This window comes from Aplidium turbinatum, chromosome 4 (genome assembly GCF_918807975.1).
Source record: "Aplidium turbinatum chromosome 4, kaAplTurb1.1, whole genome shotgun sequence".
NCBI lineage: Eukaryota > Metazoa > Chordata > Ascidiacea > Aplousobranchia > Polyclinidae > Aplidium > Aplidium turbinatum.
In genome coordinates, this window is record NC_137475.1 from 250,434 (window position 1) to 270,392 (window position 19,959).

The window sequence follows — 19,959 nt, forward strand, 5'->3', positions numbered from 1 at the left end:
ACATTGATTCAACGTCTGCAAACAATGCAATCAATGTAAAAAACAACTGATTTGCTGTCTGGGACACTACACTCCGTATATAAGCAGCAGTAGGGCGTGTCAATATTTTTATACGGGTATCTAAAATGAGCGAAGAGGCACAACATCAATTTCCTTTCAGAGACATCAACTTTTCAAAAGATTGATCGCTAAGTTCAGCTCGATTTGGCTTCAAAATATCCTTTCCAAGGGAGAACAGTTTTTCAACGGCAGCACTAGAGGGGATAGGGGTATTGTATTGCAAGAACAAACGCCTCATGGCGTCATTGGGGAATGCACCAGACGTAACCCTCTTTGTTAGGTTATACGTTCGAAAAATCCATTTAAACTTTTTGCGACACTTACTTTCTTTTTTTGTGTTTTCAAATAACGGAGCAAAAAGTCATATGTTTCATGCCTGTCAACATCAGTGTCGCTGCTGCTTGCTGCATCGTCGACATTGAAATTGCTGTGATTCTGTAATAGGTTGGTTAACCATTTTGAGATTTAGAGCTGTCTTAATTTCTTTACCCTTGTAAAGTCAAGAAAGAATTGTGGATGAAACGCAGCAGCTAGTTGGCAGTCACTATCATCAAAAACATGACCATAGTTGCTTTCCAAAGATTCCAACAATCGGGGAAGCCACCTCGTTGCTGTTTCGAAGTTCTTGTAGTCTTTTCCGCGTCATGCCCAAGGTTGGTAGCAGTATACCCATATATGCCTTCTCTTTTGATCGCAGAATGTCCAGAGATTGGCATATTGGTCGCATTACCAGTGAGGTTTGTTTCAGTTACTTTAGACAGAAACTTATCCATTTCGACTTTCGACTACTGAGTGCTAACTACCTCGTCTACCTGTGTTCAAAGCTATATAACTACAATATACAAAGAAAGAATTGCTTTACAAAAAAAGAGAACGTGAAATTTCTAAAAACAAACAACTTAGTGGAGGAACAAACGAAGGATTGTGGCGTAACAGATACCAATCCGTATAGAACACTGCGAAATCCTACCTCGCAGTTTATGCGGCCTCCTTTCTGTCGCTGGTACGCAGCAAAATCCTATCTCGCAGTTTACACAGCTCCTTTCTGTACATAACCTCGTTTCTTGTCGTCAAACGCCTATAATCTCTCCCAAACAAATAGTTTGACCACTACGAAAAAACTGCCATAAGCTGAAAAACAAACGACCAATTTTTGTTTGGGAAATCAAGTAACTGTAACTAGTAACTGTTGAAAAACGCTAAAATAGTAGCTAGTTACTGCTTATCGTTACTTTTTCAAAAAAGTAACGAAGTTACAGTTACTCAAAAAGTAATTAGTTATGTAACTAGTTACTTTTTTAACTAGTTACTGCCCACCTTTGAAGAAAAATGCAGATAACTTTGCGAGGTCAAAAATTAATTAATATAATTGTATAAAATAATCTTTTTACATTTTTGAAAAGAAAAAGAATTGCTCTTCGACATTCATGTGAAGGTTATTGAGGGGGGATTCATACATGAGGTATTTAAGGCCAACAAACTCGTGATCACTCATGCGTGACGGTAGGGTAAATTTTTGGTGGCAGTCAAAAGGTTAAAGCACAAAAAAAAAATAAAGACGATCTTGTTGGTTGGTAGGCTACAGAAGCACAAGAAATAATAAAGACGTTCTTGTTAGTTGGTAGGCTACAGAAGAACTTAAAGCACAAAGAAAAAACAAAGACGTGTTGTTGTCAGTTCCAGAAGCACAAAGGAAAAAAATAAAGACTTTTCTTCTCAGTTGGTACTGAAGAACTTCAAGCTAAAAATTAAAGACGTTTTTTTATTGGTTATCAAGAAAAACAACATTGACATTCATTGGCAAGATAGAAGATTAAAGACAATCGATCTGTGCTTGAAGATTCAAGTGGACGAATCCAAGCAAGTTTTGTGGAACTTTAGGACTTCATATATATACCCTTACAACTACGGTATTGTGCATTTAAATTCTTTTTGTATTTTTTACGGTCTTTGCAGTTAAGTTTTTTATAACTACTGTAATAATTTGTGTGTTTGTGTAACTTAATTTTTTAATTGTTAAATTTAGCCTCAATATTTAATATGTCTACACACGGTGTCGACATGGACTCGACCGCCGTCAACTCGATTGGGTTTAACCTGATGATGTTCTTTGCGGTTGGGCAGGCCAATCTGGGGAGGGACCCAGTAATGATGAAGCTAAGTTAGTTAGGGAGGCCCGGTATCTTAGAAGGGATATTTTGACTCAAATTGGAGGGCTTTCTGTAGCCCTAGGTTCTTTGGGTGATAAGCGGGAATTGTTAATTTTTAGATCTAAGTTCTCTACTTTGGAAGAGGATTTACGGCATTTCCATGCACTTTTGAGTGAAATTTTTAACTCTGCAATTTTGGTAGAACTTCGTGATAGGGGAGATCCCGAATTTAATTTGTTAAAAAATTACTTTGAACAAAATGAAAGTGAGTACTCCAATATGTTGGATGCTGACATACATCCTGAGGATAGCGCCCCAAATATAAGCACTAGGATGTCTAGAAGCTCGTCAGGAATAGGTGCACAAATTAACCTGCAGCTAAGACGAGAGGAACTCCAGATACAAGCTGAGGGCGAAGCGAGAGCTGCTGAGGCCACCGCGAGAGCTGATGCCATACGAGCTGAGGCCGCCGCGAGAGCTGAGGCCGAAGCGAGAGCTGCTGAGTTCGCACTCAAAGACGCCCATTCGAGGGCTGAACAACGTAAAGAAGTAGTTTTAGCTGAATATCGATCAGATGTGGGCTCCCGGTGTAGCTCTAAGAAGGGCTCTTCTAGCCATTCCAGAAATGAACATCAATCGCGGTTAAATTTACATAACCTTTTCCAGACGCCTGTTCAATCTGTAAGTGGGCCAGTACAATCCACATGTTTTCCAGCTGTTTCAGGAGGTCTCGGGGCCGCTGCTAAGGTTTATCTTCTTTAAAAATCGTATTACGGCTTTGATGGCAGCTTCGCCTTTTAAAGGAACTCGTTTGACTTTGTTACAAGCAGCTTGTGTTAGGACAGCTGCGCAAACGATTGCTAATTTAGTTTCCGACACTCCTGGCTTGTCAGAGGAAGACAGGATAGAAATGTCGTTAGATCGCTTGTCCCAACGTTTTGGAGTTTTTGCCGAACCAGAAATTAGAAAGTATCGCTATGGTAGCAAATTGACTTCAATCTCTTCTAGTGATTTGAAAGAGTTTAAAGATGAATTGTCGCAGTGTCTGCTTTACGCGCAAGCTTATGGTCAGAGCGATAAATTGGAAGGACTGCAGGGGTTTGAGGTTTCAATGCAGGGGTTTGAAGTTTTATTTGTTGATTATATATGTTTATTCCCCTGATGACAGCAGAACCGCTGCTGGCGTAACAAAGCTTCAATGGCAACAGACGTAACGTAAATGAATCTCAAGTACTTTTATTCGTGAGTTCGAATTGAATTTAGATTTGGAATTTGAAAAGTTATCTTATGAGTCTGAGTCTATTTTCAGTAATATTATGAGTCTCTGTTAAAAATTGTTTTTGTGCAGAGGTATATAAATAAACCACTTTCAGAAAAAGGGAAAAGCAAACAGTTACGTAATTTAAAAATTGGCAAATTTCAACAATGTTTAAGAACTGGAGTGAACTCCTGGTGAGATTCCGTCGCAGGGGTGAACTGCGGATACAACGCTTTGTTAAAGCAGAGACGATTGAAAGCGATGACTTGCCATTAAACAGAATCACTTGAGGAAAGCTGCCGGTAAAAGGTTATTTGAGTAAAAAATGATCCATCAATATTATCTCGGTGCACAACAAGTGAGTTTTCTTAAGAAACGCAACTAGCCTAGATTTATTCTCACTTTTGGGTTCAGTGAGTTTTTAAGAAACGTAAATGTTATGTGAGAATTACATTTTGTAGAGAGCTAAAAACAATGGAAATTCATTCGGGTCCCTACAATCACTCCCTGCAAATTTTAAGACCGTGGGATCGAAGATCACACATCTTAAAATTAACAAAAAGGTGAAAGTTAAACTAAAAAATAAACACGACAATTGATGCAATAATGTGGTTTTGCAGGTCATAAAAATCGGATTGAAAAATCCTTTTAAAAAAGCATGAAGAAATGGCGTTAAGTGATGAGCAAACAAAGGCACAAAAATATAGAAGCGTGTTAAAAATAATCGCAAGTTTCATCGGATGAAAGTCTGGCGCAAGCAAGCCTTGACTTGCTATGTTTTTATTTTATTTTTTTATATATATTTTTTTGTTTTAAAGAGAAATCATGCGAGCATGGCGTGTGTTCGTCTTTAAGTCTCTGGCTTGATTCGGATAATGTCTTTATACTTCAAAGTTCGATATGATTAGGCTTCTCGTTTCTCGCTTCATCAGAGTGTTTTGTTGCGTTTCGAGCTTTCCGAATCGAACCAGGCTTTGTGCGTCACTGCCAGTAAATATGCTCTGTTGATTTCTCCTGAAAGTAAAAAAAATGCATGGTGCAGAAATAATGTGTTGTAGCTAAAACAGTATATAAAAACGACATCAAAACAATGCAAAGCGAATTAATTCACGCAAGAGCAATTAACATTAAAAGCAGCACTCACAACAGGACTTCTTATCCCGAAAAAAAGCAAACAGTCTAATTATTGGTGGCGAATTAGAGATAATTTAGAAATACCGTCTGGGATGTAGAAAAAGGTAAAGAAACATAGAAAAGGTCGCAAGATAACGTTGAAAGAATGTAGAGGTAGAGTATTGAAACGAAGAGAGAAAAAAACACACACGCATTTGGCTAACGCGATTGATTGACGAGAACCAAAATATCTGACCACAACTGAAAGATGGCACTGTGCTGAAGTTGAACTTCGTTTATGAAGTTGCAAAAAGCTTCGGCAAAAAATACAGCCAGCGATTTAGCTTGAGCTGCAAAAAAAAACTGCTATAGTTGCAGTGTATCGCGATGCGATTGAGGGCCTAAGCAATGTTGTTTTACAAATGAGAATAGACTGTGCTATTTCTCAGGCTATGTCAAAACATGCCCTTCAACATGCTAGGTTGACCTCAATAAAAAGTAAAAAATAGCTATGTGGGGACCACATTTAGGTACCATTAGCCACATGCTTTGAAAGGGTACGTGGGGGCCAAGTTTGGGCTCCATTAGCCACGTTGCTCAGACAATAAACAGAAAATGTTCAAGCATAGTAGCTTGTAAAAATCAGTGCCATCAAAAAAAGCGTTATTACGTCAGAAATTTTGTTCCACGTCAACAAAATGCGCCAGCGCAAATTTGTATATATTTAGAAAAAATAGCAATTTATTTATAGTAAGAACTATGCCGAAATTTTGTAGAACAGGGAATAAAGATACATGAGAGAAAATAGGGGAAATGAAAGATAGGCTATGACATGTGTTAGTCTAAATAACGCTTTGGTCGCTTGATTAAACGACCGCGCCGATTGAAGTATTGATGCGAAGGTGCTTCGTCAATTTCCTCATTGAAGTTGAAGTTTGCGTCGACGTGACAAAATGGCAGTTCAGAGCTGGACGTTGTGGTTGATGACGTAACAGGCTCGTGATTAGAGGCTGACGCAGCCTCCTCTTCAAGTGTTGGTAGCCTAGCTGGCTTGAGGCGGTCTATTGACACCGTATCTGGTTTTCCTTTGATATCAAGCGTAAAGTATTTGTCTGTTCTTTCTAAAATGAAATAAGGTCCATGGTAAGGTCGTTGTAAAGGGGCGTTTACTCCGTCGCATCGTACGAAAGCGTGTGAACACTGTTTCAATTCGTCTTCAATGAAAGTGTGTTGGTTTGTGGGATGACGTGGGCGAGTGGGTTTTTGTGTTCGCATATATGCAGACAGATTGTTCACATACGAAGAGATGGGAGGTTCCTCTCCTTCATAGTCAACAAAGAATTGACCAGGTAGGCGCAACGTGGTGCCATACACCAACTCTGAAGCGGAACAATTCAAATCCTTTTTTAGAGCTGCCCTTAAGCCTAAAAGGATCAAACCTAAATTGGAATACCAGTTTTCTTTTTGGCTTTGCGCTTTTACAGCGATTTTTAAGCTTTTATTGAATCGTTCATTCATCCCATTGCATTGAGGGTGATAAGCTGTAGTATGGGTCAATTTGCTCCCCAAGAAATTTGCCATATCTCTCCACAAAACGGACGTAAACTGTCGTCCACGGTCAGATGTAATTTGTATAGGGGCCCCAAACCTAGCAACCCAGCCGAGTATAAAGGCGTCGGCGCAACTTTTTGCTGTGATGTCAACAAGAGGTATAGCTTCCGGCCAGCGTGTGTATCTATCAATGATTGTCAACAAATAAGAATATCCCTGTGAAGATGGCAAAGGTCCAACTATGTCTACATGTACATGGGCAAAGCGTTGGTCGGGCAAGGCAAAATGCTGCAATGGCGTTGAATTGTGCCTGTGTATTTTAGTCTGTTGACAAGCCATACATGTCCGGCACCACTCGCGTATGTCCACCTTCATCTTTGGCCACACGAAACGTTGGGAGATTAAGTTTTGCGACCCTTAATTCCTGGGTGTGAAAGCTGATGCAAATAATCGAACACTTTCCGTCTTGACGATAAAGGAACCAAAGGCCTAAACAGACCAGTGCTTATGTCTCCAAGCAATGACACGCCATACTCAGGCATGCGTTGTTCTGTAATATTTAAGGAAGAGTTCCCCGAACGTAAGGGTTCGAGAGTTTCGTCTGTCAATTGTTCACCGGCCATTTTTAAGAAATCCAAACCGCTATTTTCTTCAAATACCGCGTTGATTTCTGATCTACTCAAATAGTCAGCGACGACATTTTCCGTGCCTCTTACATAGCGTAATTCACTAGTGAACTCCGATATGTAGGCAAAGTGTCTGGTCTGCCTGGCTGTGGCATGTTTTAGTGTCGATTTGAATGCTGTGACAAGAGGTTTATGATCAGTCAAGACAGTGAAGCTGCGGCCTTCTATGAAGTACCGAAAATGGCGTACGGCTAAGTAAACAGCCAGTAGTTCTCTATCGAAAGTGGAATACCTTTTTTGTGTGGGGCTTAAGCATTTTGAGAAAAAGGCAATCGGTCTTTGTTCTCCTTCGACAGTTTGTTCTAAAACAGCCCCGACCGCGGTCGCACTGGCATCCACGACGAGATTAGTCGGGGCGCCGGTTACCGGAAATGCCAACAACATAGATTCTTCTAATTTATCCTTCACATTTTCGAATGCTTGTCTTGATGCATCGGACCATTCCAAAATTTTATAATTCTTTGTTTTGTTAGACAGCATAGATGTTAATGGCTGCAAGAGAGCGGCGACGTGTGGCAAGAACTTTCTATAGAAATTAATCATACCCAAGAAACCACGCAGTTGCTTCATCGTTTTTGGCAAAGAGAAGTTTTTTTATAGCTTCAATTTTGGATGCTACAGGGCTTAAACCGTGTTTGTTTATCATGTGGCCAAGAAACCTGATTTCGGGCAAACCAAATTGGCATTTTTCTTTGTTCAGTATCAATCCGTATTGTTGTAATCGTTGAAAGACTGCACGTAAGTGGTTTTGGTGTTCGGCGGCGTTTTTCGAAAATATTAAGATGTCATCGACATAGCAGAAAACGAACGGCAGGCCACGTAATACTTCGTCTAAGAAACGTTGGAATGTCTGTGCTGCTGATGACAAGCCCATTGGCATTTTTCTGAATTGAAAAGATCCAATCGGAGTGATGATGGCCGTTTTAGCAACGTCTTCTTCGGCGATTCGAATTTGGTGATAACTCTTAAACAAGTCTAAATTAGAGAATATAGTAGCACCGTGTAGGTTTCCGGCAAAATCGTGAAGAAACGGTAACGGGTATCGATCTGGTTGTGTTTGATTATTAAGTGAACGATAATCGCCCGTTATTCTGAAACGACCAGAATCTCCTTTTGGGACCATATGAACTGGTGAGGCCCATGGAGAGTTAGATGGTTCAATGACGCCAAGTTCTAATAAGTGTTGCATTTCCCGCCGCAAGATGTCTATACGTTCGGGAGAAAGTCGCCTTACGCGTGCATGCACTGGCGGCCCATTTGTTACAATATGATGACGGGTTGTGTGTTTACATGGCTTGTGATAATTAGCAAGCTCAAATACTTGAGGAAATTCTCTGCGTAATACTGGGAGTTGCAGGTGTTTGCTTCACTGTTCTCACATGAAGGTTTTGACTTTTTGTTTGTAGATAGTTGGGCACAAGGATGGTGTTGGTTTGGTGATATTAATTTTCTATTGCGGATATCTAACATGAAACCAAAATGATGTAAGAAATCGATGCCGATTATAGCACTTTGAACGTCTGCAATGGCAAAGCGGCAAGAATATTGGAGCGATAAATTGGAAGGACTGCAGGGGTTTGAGGTTTCAATGCAGGGGTTTGAAGTTTTATTTGTTGATTATATATGTTTATTCCCCTGATGACAGCAGAACCGCTGCTGGCGTAACAAAGCTTCAATGGCAACAGACGTAACGCAAATGAATCTCAAGTACTTTTATTCGTGAGTTTGAATTGAATTTAGATTTGGAATTTGAAAAGTTATCTTATGAGTCTGAGTCTATTTTCAGTAATATTATGAGTCTCTGTTAAAAATTGTTTTTGTGCAGAGGTATATAAATAAACCACTTTCAGAAAAAGGGAAAAGCAAACAGTTACGTAATTTAAAAATTGGCAAATTTCAACAATGTTTAAGAACTGGAGTGAACTCCTGGTGAGATTCCGTCGCAGGGGTGAACTGCGGATACAACGTTTTGTTAAAGCAGAGACGATTGAAAGCGATGACTTGCCATTAAACAGAATCACTTGAGGAAAGCTGCCGGTAAAAGGTTATTTGAGTAAAAAATGATCCATCAATATTATCTCGGTGCACAACAAGTGAGTTTTCTTAAGAAACGCAACTAGCCTAGATTTATTCTCACTTTTGGGTTCAGTGAGTTTTTAAGAAACGTAAGTGTTATGTGAGAATTTCATTTTGTAGAGAGCTAAAAACAATGGAAATTCATTCGGGTCCCTACAGGACGTTTTGTTTTGGATTTGGCTAAGCGACTCCCGTTTGACGCTAAGCAGCGTTATCTTGACTTTTTAGTTGATCAGTATGGTAGCACTAATGAGCCTACTTTTCAGAGTTTGTTCGATTTTGTAGTACGGGAGGAAACGCGTAAGTCGACTGATTTTAGCATTATGCTAATGGGCGATTCTGGTGAGTTGCAGCATTTTAAAAAGTTTGGCAAAGGAAAATTGCCTTCTTGTCCGGTTAGGCAGACGTCGGTAAAACCCCATGATAATGCGATTTCAGGGAGTTCGCAGTACTCGACTGCTGTTGGCGCACCGCGCGGTGGTGAAACCAGACGAAGTGACCTACCGGCATGTATTTATTGTTCGTCACGTGGTCAAGTTGAACATCATTTTTTGTCTAATTGTAAGGATTTTTTGCGCTTGACACCTAAAGATCGGAGAGATGTTATCGTGAAAGCTGGCAAATGCTTGAATTGTTTGCGCCAGCCTATGGTTAGAGACTGTAATCATGCAAACAACTGTCGTCAATGTGGGCCTAACAACGATAAGAAACACTTTTTTCTTTTGCATGATTTTTATGTGACGTCACGTGGTTCTCTTGATTCGGTCGGCAAAGATGATGCTTGTGCCAGAGTTCCTGTGCGTAATGTTTAGATTGGAAATGTTACTTGGCGTTAAACCGTATGATAAAGCGTCGTTTAAAATGGATACTCTGGCTGGTCAGAAGCTACTTGTGCTGACCTTGTTAAACTCAACATCAAGTTGTTAGAGACGGATGAACTGTTTTGTGATATAACTTCGGTGGTTAACCCAGCTTGGGCTGACGATGTTAAAACTTTACCGCATAAGCAGGATTTAAGTGGTTTCCGTCATTTTCATGACCTATATATGTTTCATTTAAGTGAATGTAGTACTGTAGATGTACTGATTGGCAACGACAACGCTTATTTGATGTGTGCTAAGGAGGAGCGTCTTGGTGAAAATCGTAGTGAACCGCATGCTTTACTCACTCCTCTCGGTTGGTTGGCTTGTGGTGGAAAGTCACCCTTAGATGAAAGCGTTGCCAACGTGTGCAGAGTGCAGACGTCTTCAGAGTCGGATGTCATCTCTAGCTTTCAGCGTAAAATTGAGTCTCGTGATATGGAAATAGCAGATCTGAATAAAGTCATTCAGGATTTCACCTTGCAAAATGAAACCTGTGAATTGTCTCGTAATGACATTTTGGCTAGAGAACTTGTTGAACCGAATATTGATTTGAAAGATGGTCGATTTGAGATACCTGTACCGTTGAAGGAAGATATTGATTTACCTAACAATTTTGTGTTGGCATCAGATAGAGCTGCTGCTTTAAGAAAAAAGGCTTTAAAACAACCTGAACTTTGTGATTTTCTTACTGACACCATGAAAGATATTAAATCTAATGCTTATATTGAGCGTGCTGATGAAGCAAAAAATGTAAAGGGATTTGAGTGGTATTTACCATACTTTGTGACGTCACAGTTAAAAAAGCGCATTGTTTATGATGGCAAGTCTGAATTTTGAGGAACTTGTGTTAATGATGTAATGTTTTCGTGTCCTAACTTGGTAAACCCTCTGGCAGATGTTTTGGCTAGATTTCGGCTTGATAGATTTGGTTTCTTGGCCGATGTGATCAAATACTTTTTCACATTTTGGACTCTTCAATACGCAAGCCCAATTTTATTGAACTGCTTACGTACACAGGCCGTGCCATTCGGATCGTGAACGAACGCCCTTTGGTACCTTTGAGTGACGACTCTAGGGATTTTACTGTCACCACCCCTGCCTCACTTTTGACCCCATACTGTGCTGTTGGGCAACCACATAATCGTGACCAACTAAGAAGGGATTATCGGTTCAATTTGTCACTTTCTCAGCAGTTTTGGAGTAAATGGATCGATTTTTACTTGCCAGGGCTTCAGGGCCGCAAAAAATGGCTGAGAATTTGGAGCCTGGTCAACTTGTAGTGGTGAGTTCTCTCCAAGGCATTGGTAAACGTGGAAAGTATCAACTTGGGAGCAGTGGCGTAGCTAGGGAATGTGCCGCCCGGGGCGGATTCAGATTTTGCCGCCCCCTCAAGAAAAAGCATGTGAAAATGAAATGCGTTTTTTTATCAGCACTGCAATACGCAACGTGCTATTTTCAATTTGCGGTGTACAGTCAGACAAACGTACCATTATCAGTAGCGTAGCCAGGAATTGTGAAAGGGAGGGGTTTTGACGGCCGGCGGGCGAAGCCCGACGGCGTACTCGCCGAAGACGACACTTATCGGCGGGGGGTCTGGGGGGCTTCCCCCAGAAAATTTTGAAAAACTACTTTGAATTTGGTGCATTCTGAGAGCGTTTTCAACAAAAATGTGGGTATGAATATTCCTGTAAAATGGTCATGTTTTCTTCGGCATTTTTCGAAAATAAAGCTGAAGTCTTTATGTTTTCTTGTTGCTAATTCCTGACTGAGATATTTGAATGTTTGGTATTGGCAAAACTAGCTCTTTTAATGCAGTTTCGTTTAAAATTAGGCAAACCTTTTTTTAGAGACATAGGTTGATTGCTTTTTTTTGCGAGATTATTACAGTTTTATTATTTATCAATTTTCTCCTTAGTTGATCCAAAAAACGATCTTATTCCGGTAAGTCACTAACTTTTATGTTTTAAAGTTGACCCGAAGTTTAAAAAATGTAACGTCATAGACGTCATACATCTTAATGAGTGTCAGACAAAAAGCTTTGAGACAAAGAAGTTACTTTATTTCTGATATATTCAAGTTTTGTATAACGATTCACTGGAATAGGGTGTAGGCTATAAAAGGTTAGTGCAATTTTTCACAGCTGTAGATATTGCGGTGTTTCCATCGACTGCACGAGTTAGCTGGATACCATGGATACTGAACCGTTGTAGAGCGGTCACACCCTGCTATATGAATTATGAAAGGTCATTCGAATTATAAAGCATAATATGACACACAAGTTCTTACTCATTTTAAAAGATAAAGCACCAGAATTGCTTTAACATGTCGAATTAGTAGAATCATGCTTACAGCTAACAGCTATGAAAAAATCATCAACACAAGCAATAAGAATGCAACAAATCATTGATACTGATGAAACTAAAGGGAAAAAGGAAGTCGACGAACTTTTTCACACATCTTGTTAATGACATCCTCAACAGTTGGGACCAATTTTCTATACAGATTAACCAAAGCCAAACCGTTTAATCGGTTTTCAGAGGTTGAATTTTTTAAATAAGTTTAAGTCTTCGAAGAGCAGAAAAAGATCTTTCATTGGTGCAAGTGGTAGGCTAACCGGAAGAGTAGCCAGAATGCGGAGTAAAATATTAATGTTTGGAAACGTTGACTGCGGGCAAAATGGCAATGCACTTCCATCACTTTTTGGCAAACTGGTTTGGGAAGAATTGAAAAGACATCGATACCACATATACGCAGTTCAGATATAATAGCAAGGGCGTTTATACACGGCAGATCTGCTTCGTAAAATTCAAAAAGTGATTCAGTTTTCTCCATTTAGTTTTTCTCAAAAGGGGGGGTTGAAACCCCCAACCCTCCCCCCCTTTGGTTACGCCACTGACCACTATAATCTAGTAATATACTGAATGCAAAAGCACAAAAACTGCTGCAAAATTAAAATAATCAATTTGTAACCTTTTACAAGGCTACCCAAATTTGATGAGCATGTTTCCGCCTCTGCTTAATAAACGCTAGTATAGGAATTTTGTAACGTATTAAAAACATAACGGCAGAAAAATTCATGAAAATTTGAAACGTTTTTAGATATTTAAGATGTTTTGACAGGGCCGGATTTAGCAGTATAGGCAGAGTAGGCAGTTGCTTAGGGCGGCAAACTATTGGGGGCGGCAAAATATACGAATATATTACATTGATAAATGATAATACTGTGCATGAATATAATAATTAACAACAGATATATAGGAATTAATAAATATGTTATCACATCACACACATTTATAAACAGTGCGGCAAGTCATGTAGGCTATGGCAAGTTATCGCACCTAGAGTAGGCTACTTCACGTTTGATTGGTTTTCAACAATATGTGCTGCTTAGCGCTTGTTTTATTTTTCTGTCTCGCTTAGTATGGAGGACTAGGGTTTGTCTGTGCAATTTTTATTAATCTTTGTTCGGTTTGTTTCACTGTTAATAAATTTAAAGGAGCCTAGAAAAAATGTTTTTAGTCAATGTTAGGTTGATGGAAAAGTTGCAGGCTATTTTGTGTACTTGCCTTGATGCTTAAACTATGTAAACCATGAATGATCGCTTGAATGATCTCACATTTTTGAGGATTAACTCATCTTCACTTGTTTCTACAGACTTTGAAGAAATTAATGATTTGTTTGCAAGAGAGAAAGCCCGCCGCAAGCGATTTTGAACAATTAGTTCATTATGCAGTGACATTCATTGATGTATTCAAATAAACTGTGCAAATAACTTTTTTGCAAGGAATTGAAAATATAAATCGTAGCGCACCATCGAAAATTTTTTTTAGGGGGCGGCACTTTTCGTATCTGCCTAGGGCAGCGCTTAGGCTAAATCCGGCCCTGTGTTTTGAACGTTGCCATTCTGTTTGCTTTTATTTTTTGTGTACTTTTGCATTATAAAAAAAAAACGTCCTGTCTGAAAGTGCCGCCCCCCAGACGTGCCGCCCGGGGCGGTCCGCCCCCCCGCTAGCTACGCCACTGCTTGGGAGGGTGCATGAGGTGGTCCCACAAATTAGAAAAGGGAAGCCTGCGGTGGTTCGGAGAGCTAAAGTTGCCATTTGCAACTATGATGAGAGTACGGAAAAGTGAAAGTAGATTACGTGTTGAGGGATATTTCGTGCCTTGCCCCATAAAAAACACTTAAGAGTTAGGGTTTGAGCCTGGTTTTGTCTGCGGTGGCCGACACTTGTCTGAGCCCAGAACAGTCGGTTATCATCGCAACCATTGTATAATGTATATAGCGTCATTTTAGCGTGTAGGCTACCTATGGTACCAATTTCATGCTATCGTCGCGTACTATTTTTATTGTTGTTCATTCTTTGCATGCCCTTTGTAATTGCGTATTAACTTAAACGTGAGTGATTCAAACAGTTTGTGTATCGTGTGTTTTTATTCATTGGCTTACGATTGTCCTTAAATTCTTTTTTAGTTATGCCATGTTAGACTGTCATAACTAGGGGTCGCTATGTTGCCGACAATATCTGTACAAATCAAACGTCACATAAAACCGTTCAGGTCTACTGAATCTTACCGTCTGTCGTAATGGAAAATTGCTAGAAATAAGCAAAGGTTGCATCACCTTTATCACACCTGTTGAAACATTACATCATCGTTAAATCTTGAATTACGAGATATGGTGTAAGCCAAACTTAACAGGTGCTTGAATAGCTTCATAATGCTTTTCATTATTACGTCACATAAGATGGTTACGTGCGTTTAGAAGATTGCAATCTATTCTCGTCATTCTTAAAATTGTTGCTTGAAAAGTTGGTCGCATATTAAAACGGTTGTGTTTGTGCTTACCAGCTGGACGAAATTTCCGTCTTTATCTCAGTAATTTGTATTGTAGTGACAAGTTTTAGTGGTGTACGGTGTTGCATCCCAATTTCGACAGCCTTGAGGCTGTTTTTACAGAAATACAATTCTTGAATAGACGTTTTCAGAAGAGTGTTTCTTTCGGTCATTGCATACAGACGAACGGATCCGAGAATCTTATGTTACAATTTTCCCACGAAGAGATTATGGTTTACCGTTGTGACCACTACCTCGGAAGAAAAGGGTGAAGCTCAATCGCCTGCGGACTGGAGTGGGCCGTTTCAACAGCAATATGTTCCAATGGGGCCTCGCCGATTCACCATCTTGTGCGTGTGGCTCAGATTCTCAGACTGCACACCACATTATCTACTATTGTCCTGTATATCGACCCCAGGACAGATATGTGGACCTCACAACGCTCGATGAACACACAAACTTTTTGTTTTAATTCAAAAAAAGGGGGGTCTAGATCCCTGACAAATTGGCAAAAACCAACAACAAAACTGGTTTCGGGAAATTGCACCCCCTATTGGCCGTGCTACCCCTCATTTTATGAGGGAGTACCCCCAAAATTCTCAAATCGGCTGTAACTTTCGAACTGCTAGTGCTAGGAACATGAGTTTGGTATCAAATGATGCAAATTGATAATGTTTCTATCTGCTCCAAGAGAACTTTTTGCCTCAATCTCACTAGAAAAAAAGTTATGACAAAAAACGTATATTTTAGCTTGTTTTGGACAAAAACAGTACCGTAGCACAAGCACAAGGTAATGGGTAAATGCACATGCTGTACTGCACATGCAGGTTACAGATGACTTGGATACTTTTGCTTATTGAATTTGCAATGAATATAGGCCTACAGCACAGTATGCATAATATATGGTACACATAACGTGTTGGCAGTGGCAACCATGGTCTAACGGGACAGTAGTGTGACTGGTAATACAAAGTAGTGCTCATGTCATGTATACACACACTTGCAAGTAACAACTTTACTGCACGACATGGGGGTTAATAAGTGGACACCTGTTCAAAGTGTAGGTGCATAAAACAGGACATATACAGCACATACTGTAATAGTATGCAGCATAGTATGCATAATATATGATACACATAACATGTTGGCAGTGGCAACCATGGTCTAACGGTACAGTAGTGTGACTGGTAATACAAAGTAGTGCTCATGTCATGTATACACACACTTGCAAGTAACAACTTTACTGCACGACATGGGGGTTAATAAGTGGACACCTGTTCAAAGTGTAGGTGCATAAAACAGGACATATACAGCACATACTGTAATTGGTAGATGTAATTGGTGATGGATGGACTGTGATCTGCCATGAAATCATTGCCAAGGAAATACCAGCACACAGATTGATATGATCCATACTGCTGCATGTGCAATGGATGGTACTGGCTTATCTGTAGCAAAAAGTGTGCTGCAGGAAATTGCAGATACTGAACTAAGGGTTGAATGTAGAAACTAAACTTAAGCTGTCCTTAGCCATAAGAACTACTTAAGTACTAATCATGTCTTAAAACTGTAAGCAGAAACTAAACTTTTGACTAAGCAATACTTAAGTTCTTATCAAAATGTTCAAAAGTTAAGACTGCTACTGACCAGTCTTAAGTTGTGATTATTTCTGGCAATGCCTAAAGTTATGGTACACGTTAGGCTGATACGAGGGGATGGGGGATTGCTTTTATACTGGTAGAGTTGCTCCGTTCGCTTTTGGTTGATTTTCTTTGGAATTTTTATGGTTTTGAGAAAACTACAGGAAATTTCCAAACTACCGACGGCGACCTCATAGGATTGTAACAAAGCACAGTTTGCAGAGCAGTCCACAGGATTTCAAAGTGTATTGCTAAAAGAAAATCTAATTTTATGAAGTTTCCTACCAACTTGGCGGAAGTCAAGCAAGCTTTTTTTGCTATTGCTGGGTTTCCTTTAGTTGTGGGTGCAATCGATTGCACGCACATATCCATAAAGTCACCAGGTGGAGACACCGCCGAAGTTTTCAGAAACCGCAAAGGTTACTTTTCTGTAAATGTGCAGGCAATCTGCACAGCAGATCGCATTTTTACGAATGTTGTTGCGCGATGGCCTGGGTCAACTCCCCAGTAAACATTGATTGTTGGGGCAACATTGGCAAGAAGGTGGCCGCAACATTGGCAAGATGCAGACGCCAACGTTGGCAAGATGTTTTTTGCACCATTTGGATGCATCTGGCCAGCGTTGGCGTCTGCATCTTGCCACCGTTGGCTTCTGCATCTTGCCAACATTGGATTATGCATCTTGCCAACGCTGGCTACTGCATCTTGCCAACGTTGCCTTCTGCATCTTGCCAACGTTGGCAAAATGTTTTATGCACCATTTGGATGCATCTGGCCAGCGTTGACGTCTGCATCTTGCCAATGCTGGCTTTTGCATCTTGCCAACCTTGGCTTCTGCATCTTGCCAACATTGGCTTCTGCATCTTGCCAACATTGGCAAAATGTTTTATGCACCATTTGGATGCATCTGGCCAGCGTTGGCGTCTGCATCATGCCACCGTTGGCGTCTGCATCTAGCCAACGTCGACTTCTGCATCTAGCCAACGTCGACTTCTGCATCTAGCCAACGTTGGCTTCTGTATCTTGCCAACATTGGCAAAATGTTTTATGCACCATTTTGCTTCATCTTGCCAACGTTGGCATCTGTATCTGGCCAACGTTAGCAAGATGGCTTGTGCACCATTTTGCTTCATCTGGCGCCTAAATTTTGGTTGACTTTTATGCACCATGACGCTGCTTCATCTGACCTATTGACTATTGTGATGCCCGCGCTTTGACCAAGGTTGGCCATGCGAAGCAAGCTGGTGCATAAAACATCTGAACAGCATTGGCATTTACATTTGCCAAACGTCTTTGTACCTAAACTTTGCTCATCACCAAAAGTTTATTGTTGAACCTAGCTAATCCTTGGGCGAAAGAACAGCAGCAACACGGATTTATAAGCAACACTACTCCCTTTGTGACAAAGCAAAGTAACAGACGAGCTTCTTATATTTTCACATTTATTAGAAACAAGCCACATCAAATCGTATTGACAGATGGATATTCATTGCACATCAGCAGCTTTTTCTTGCGTATCTTTATCATTCTGAATTCCTGCAAATGAATAAAAATATTTAATTCAAGAGGGCTGTTTGGCAACAGTGTAGGATTTTGATCAGTTGTCGTCCAGGATAATACGAAGTTAATTGACAATCTGCAATATCAATGTAATATCCCTCTCTCCAACGTGCGTGACAAAAAAACTTATCATTCGATTCTGCGCCATGCAGAGCGATAATCAAGTTCCAATACATTCTAATTGCGTGTACAGATAGTTATTCAACAACTAAAGCAACACATTCGCAGTTGTCTTTCAAACATACAACAAGCTCACCAAAAGTTAGTTTTTGCCGTTTTCGGCCACCTTGCCTGTCCTTCCAATTTCGAAATCACTCTGGAACTCTTCATCAATTTGCTGCACGGCAGCAGCTTTGTCGTGCGCCATCACCATGTCTAATCATGAAAGTAAAAAAAGAAGTGTTAAATCAGTACTGTATATAAATGCCGACATAGCCTACTAACCACCATGTTCGTTGTTCACATCAATGCGAGTACACCACTAAAACATTTTCATACATTAGGCTACTCAATACTCTTCACAATTACATCATACATTAATCAAAAGAGCAAAATGGCATAGTTATGACATAATCATTTAGTCGTAGTAGAAACATTTATCCGTACTCACCAAGAACAACCTTTTTCAGATTCTTTTTTAAACAATCAAACGAGTGCTTAGACTTCACGATGTTTTTTTTTCTTTTTTTGTTCTCGACATGACTTGAACTGTGTTGTGTTCGATAATAATAGTTGGAATAAGTCCACTGATACAATCGCTTGCATTTTTGCCAACAACTTGACTTAAATTTGCCACCTGCAAAATGTAAATCGAATGTAATGACAGGGGTTTCATCCATCATATTAAAAAGCTTCAGCACTTGTTACAGAAATTTTCGACTGTTACAAATGACAGCCAACGTTTAAAGTTTTATTTGGGATTCCAGTCGTCTGTTGTGTTGCGTATGTAGGTCGCAGTGTAGGCTACTGTAAGCTATGTTGTCGCAATGGGCGCAAAATAAAACATGTTATTATTATTATTATTCAGTTGACGGCAATGAAAGCTACATTTGCAAATACTCTACAACCATCACAGACCTATCCACACGACATAAAAATACAAACACATTCAAGCAGTCAGGCAAACACTGCCGGAGCAGCAGAATCAAAGATTGAGCAAAACCCTACACATGTTGTGGGACATCACAAGCTCTGCTACTTTGCTGATATCTTCTTAGCACTCATCTAGGAGCACTGGCACTAAATTTGTCACGAAAATATTTCATATGAAAGTTTTCCATTGGTCATTGAGTTTTATAACTTTCTCTAAATTGAGTTTTATAACTTTCTTTAAATTGTGTAAACGTAGCCTAGTGACAAAAACGACTTTACACAATTATTTCAGGTTCAATGAATAAAAGACATTCACTTACCAGGTTTTCATAAACATTGTCGTAAGTCATTCCTATAGTTTCATTTTGATCATTTCTAAAACTTCTTTTGGCTCATTTCTAATTGATCATTTCTAAAACTAATATCTCAATTGAATTCGATTTTTTATATTTTCGATGCAAGAAGCGAAAATTCCTCTTAGCGCTGTTCACATAAGCATTGTGTTTTCGGCTCTCCACGTAATTGTGTATTGCGCACAACCGCCATGCTTGAACAGTCGAAGTGAATCGAGTGACGTCACAATCCCTTTAGCAAAGGATTAAGTCATGGCCTTTGTCTTCCTTCATCAAAACAAACCAAGTTCTTCTGCTAAATTGCATCTCCTCACGTTGATATAACACATCGCCGCATTCTAAAGCTTTGTTGCCTATTTCACTTCAACGCGTCATATTGCCCAGTCAAAGTTTAAGTAGTGACGTCATAATGGAGTTTTCACAACAATTATTGTGCCTGCAGTGTTGTTCTATGCACCGCGGGAGGAGAAAAAACGATTCGCCGGATCGTTGAAAGTAAAAGTAGCGATCGTTTTGTGAAATCTCGCTTCAAAAAATTGAGGAGAGATTTCGACGCAACATCTGCTCCTGAAGCTGGGAATTTCCCACCAGTAGCGGTGTCAGGGGAGTTCAGGGGGTACTTTTGAACTCGGGCCCTGGATAATGTTAGGAGCCCGTAACTTCTTCAAGGTGTCCGGAAAAACAAACAAACTACCGCATATATTTAGATGTAGTGCGTTATTCT

General features: G+C 39.9%; 1 long non-coding RNA gene across 1 annotated transcript; it reads right to left on the bottom strand.

The window, feature by feature from the left end:
- Nucleotides 1-17,674: 17,674 nt before the first annotated feature.
- Nucleotides 17,675-18,519, bottom strand: LOC145768102 (uncharacterized). The gene is made up of 3 exons (XR_014288906.1): nucleotides 18,401-18,519; nucleotides 18,047-18,165; nucleotides 17,675-17,766 (listed from the first exon to the last, which is right to left on the bottom strand). It is a non-coding gene; the product is annotated as an uncharacterized LOC145768102 (long non-coding RNA).
- Nucleotides 18,520-19,959: the final 1,440 nt, after the last annotated feature.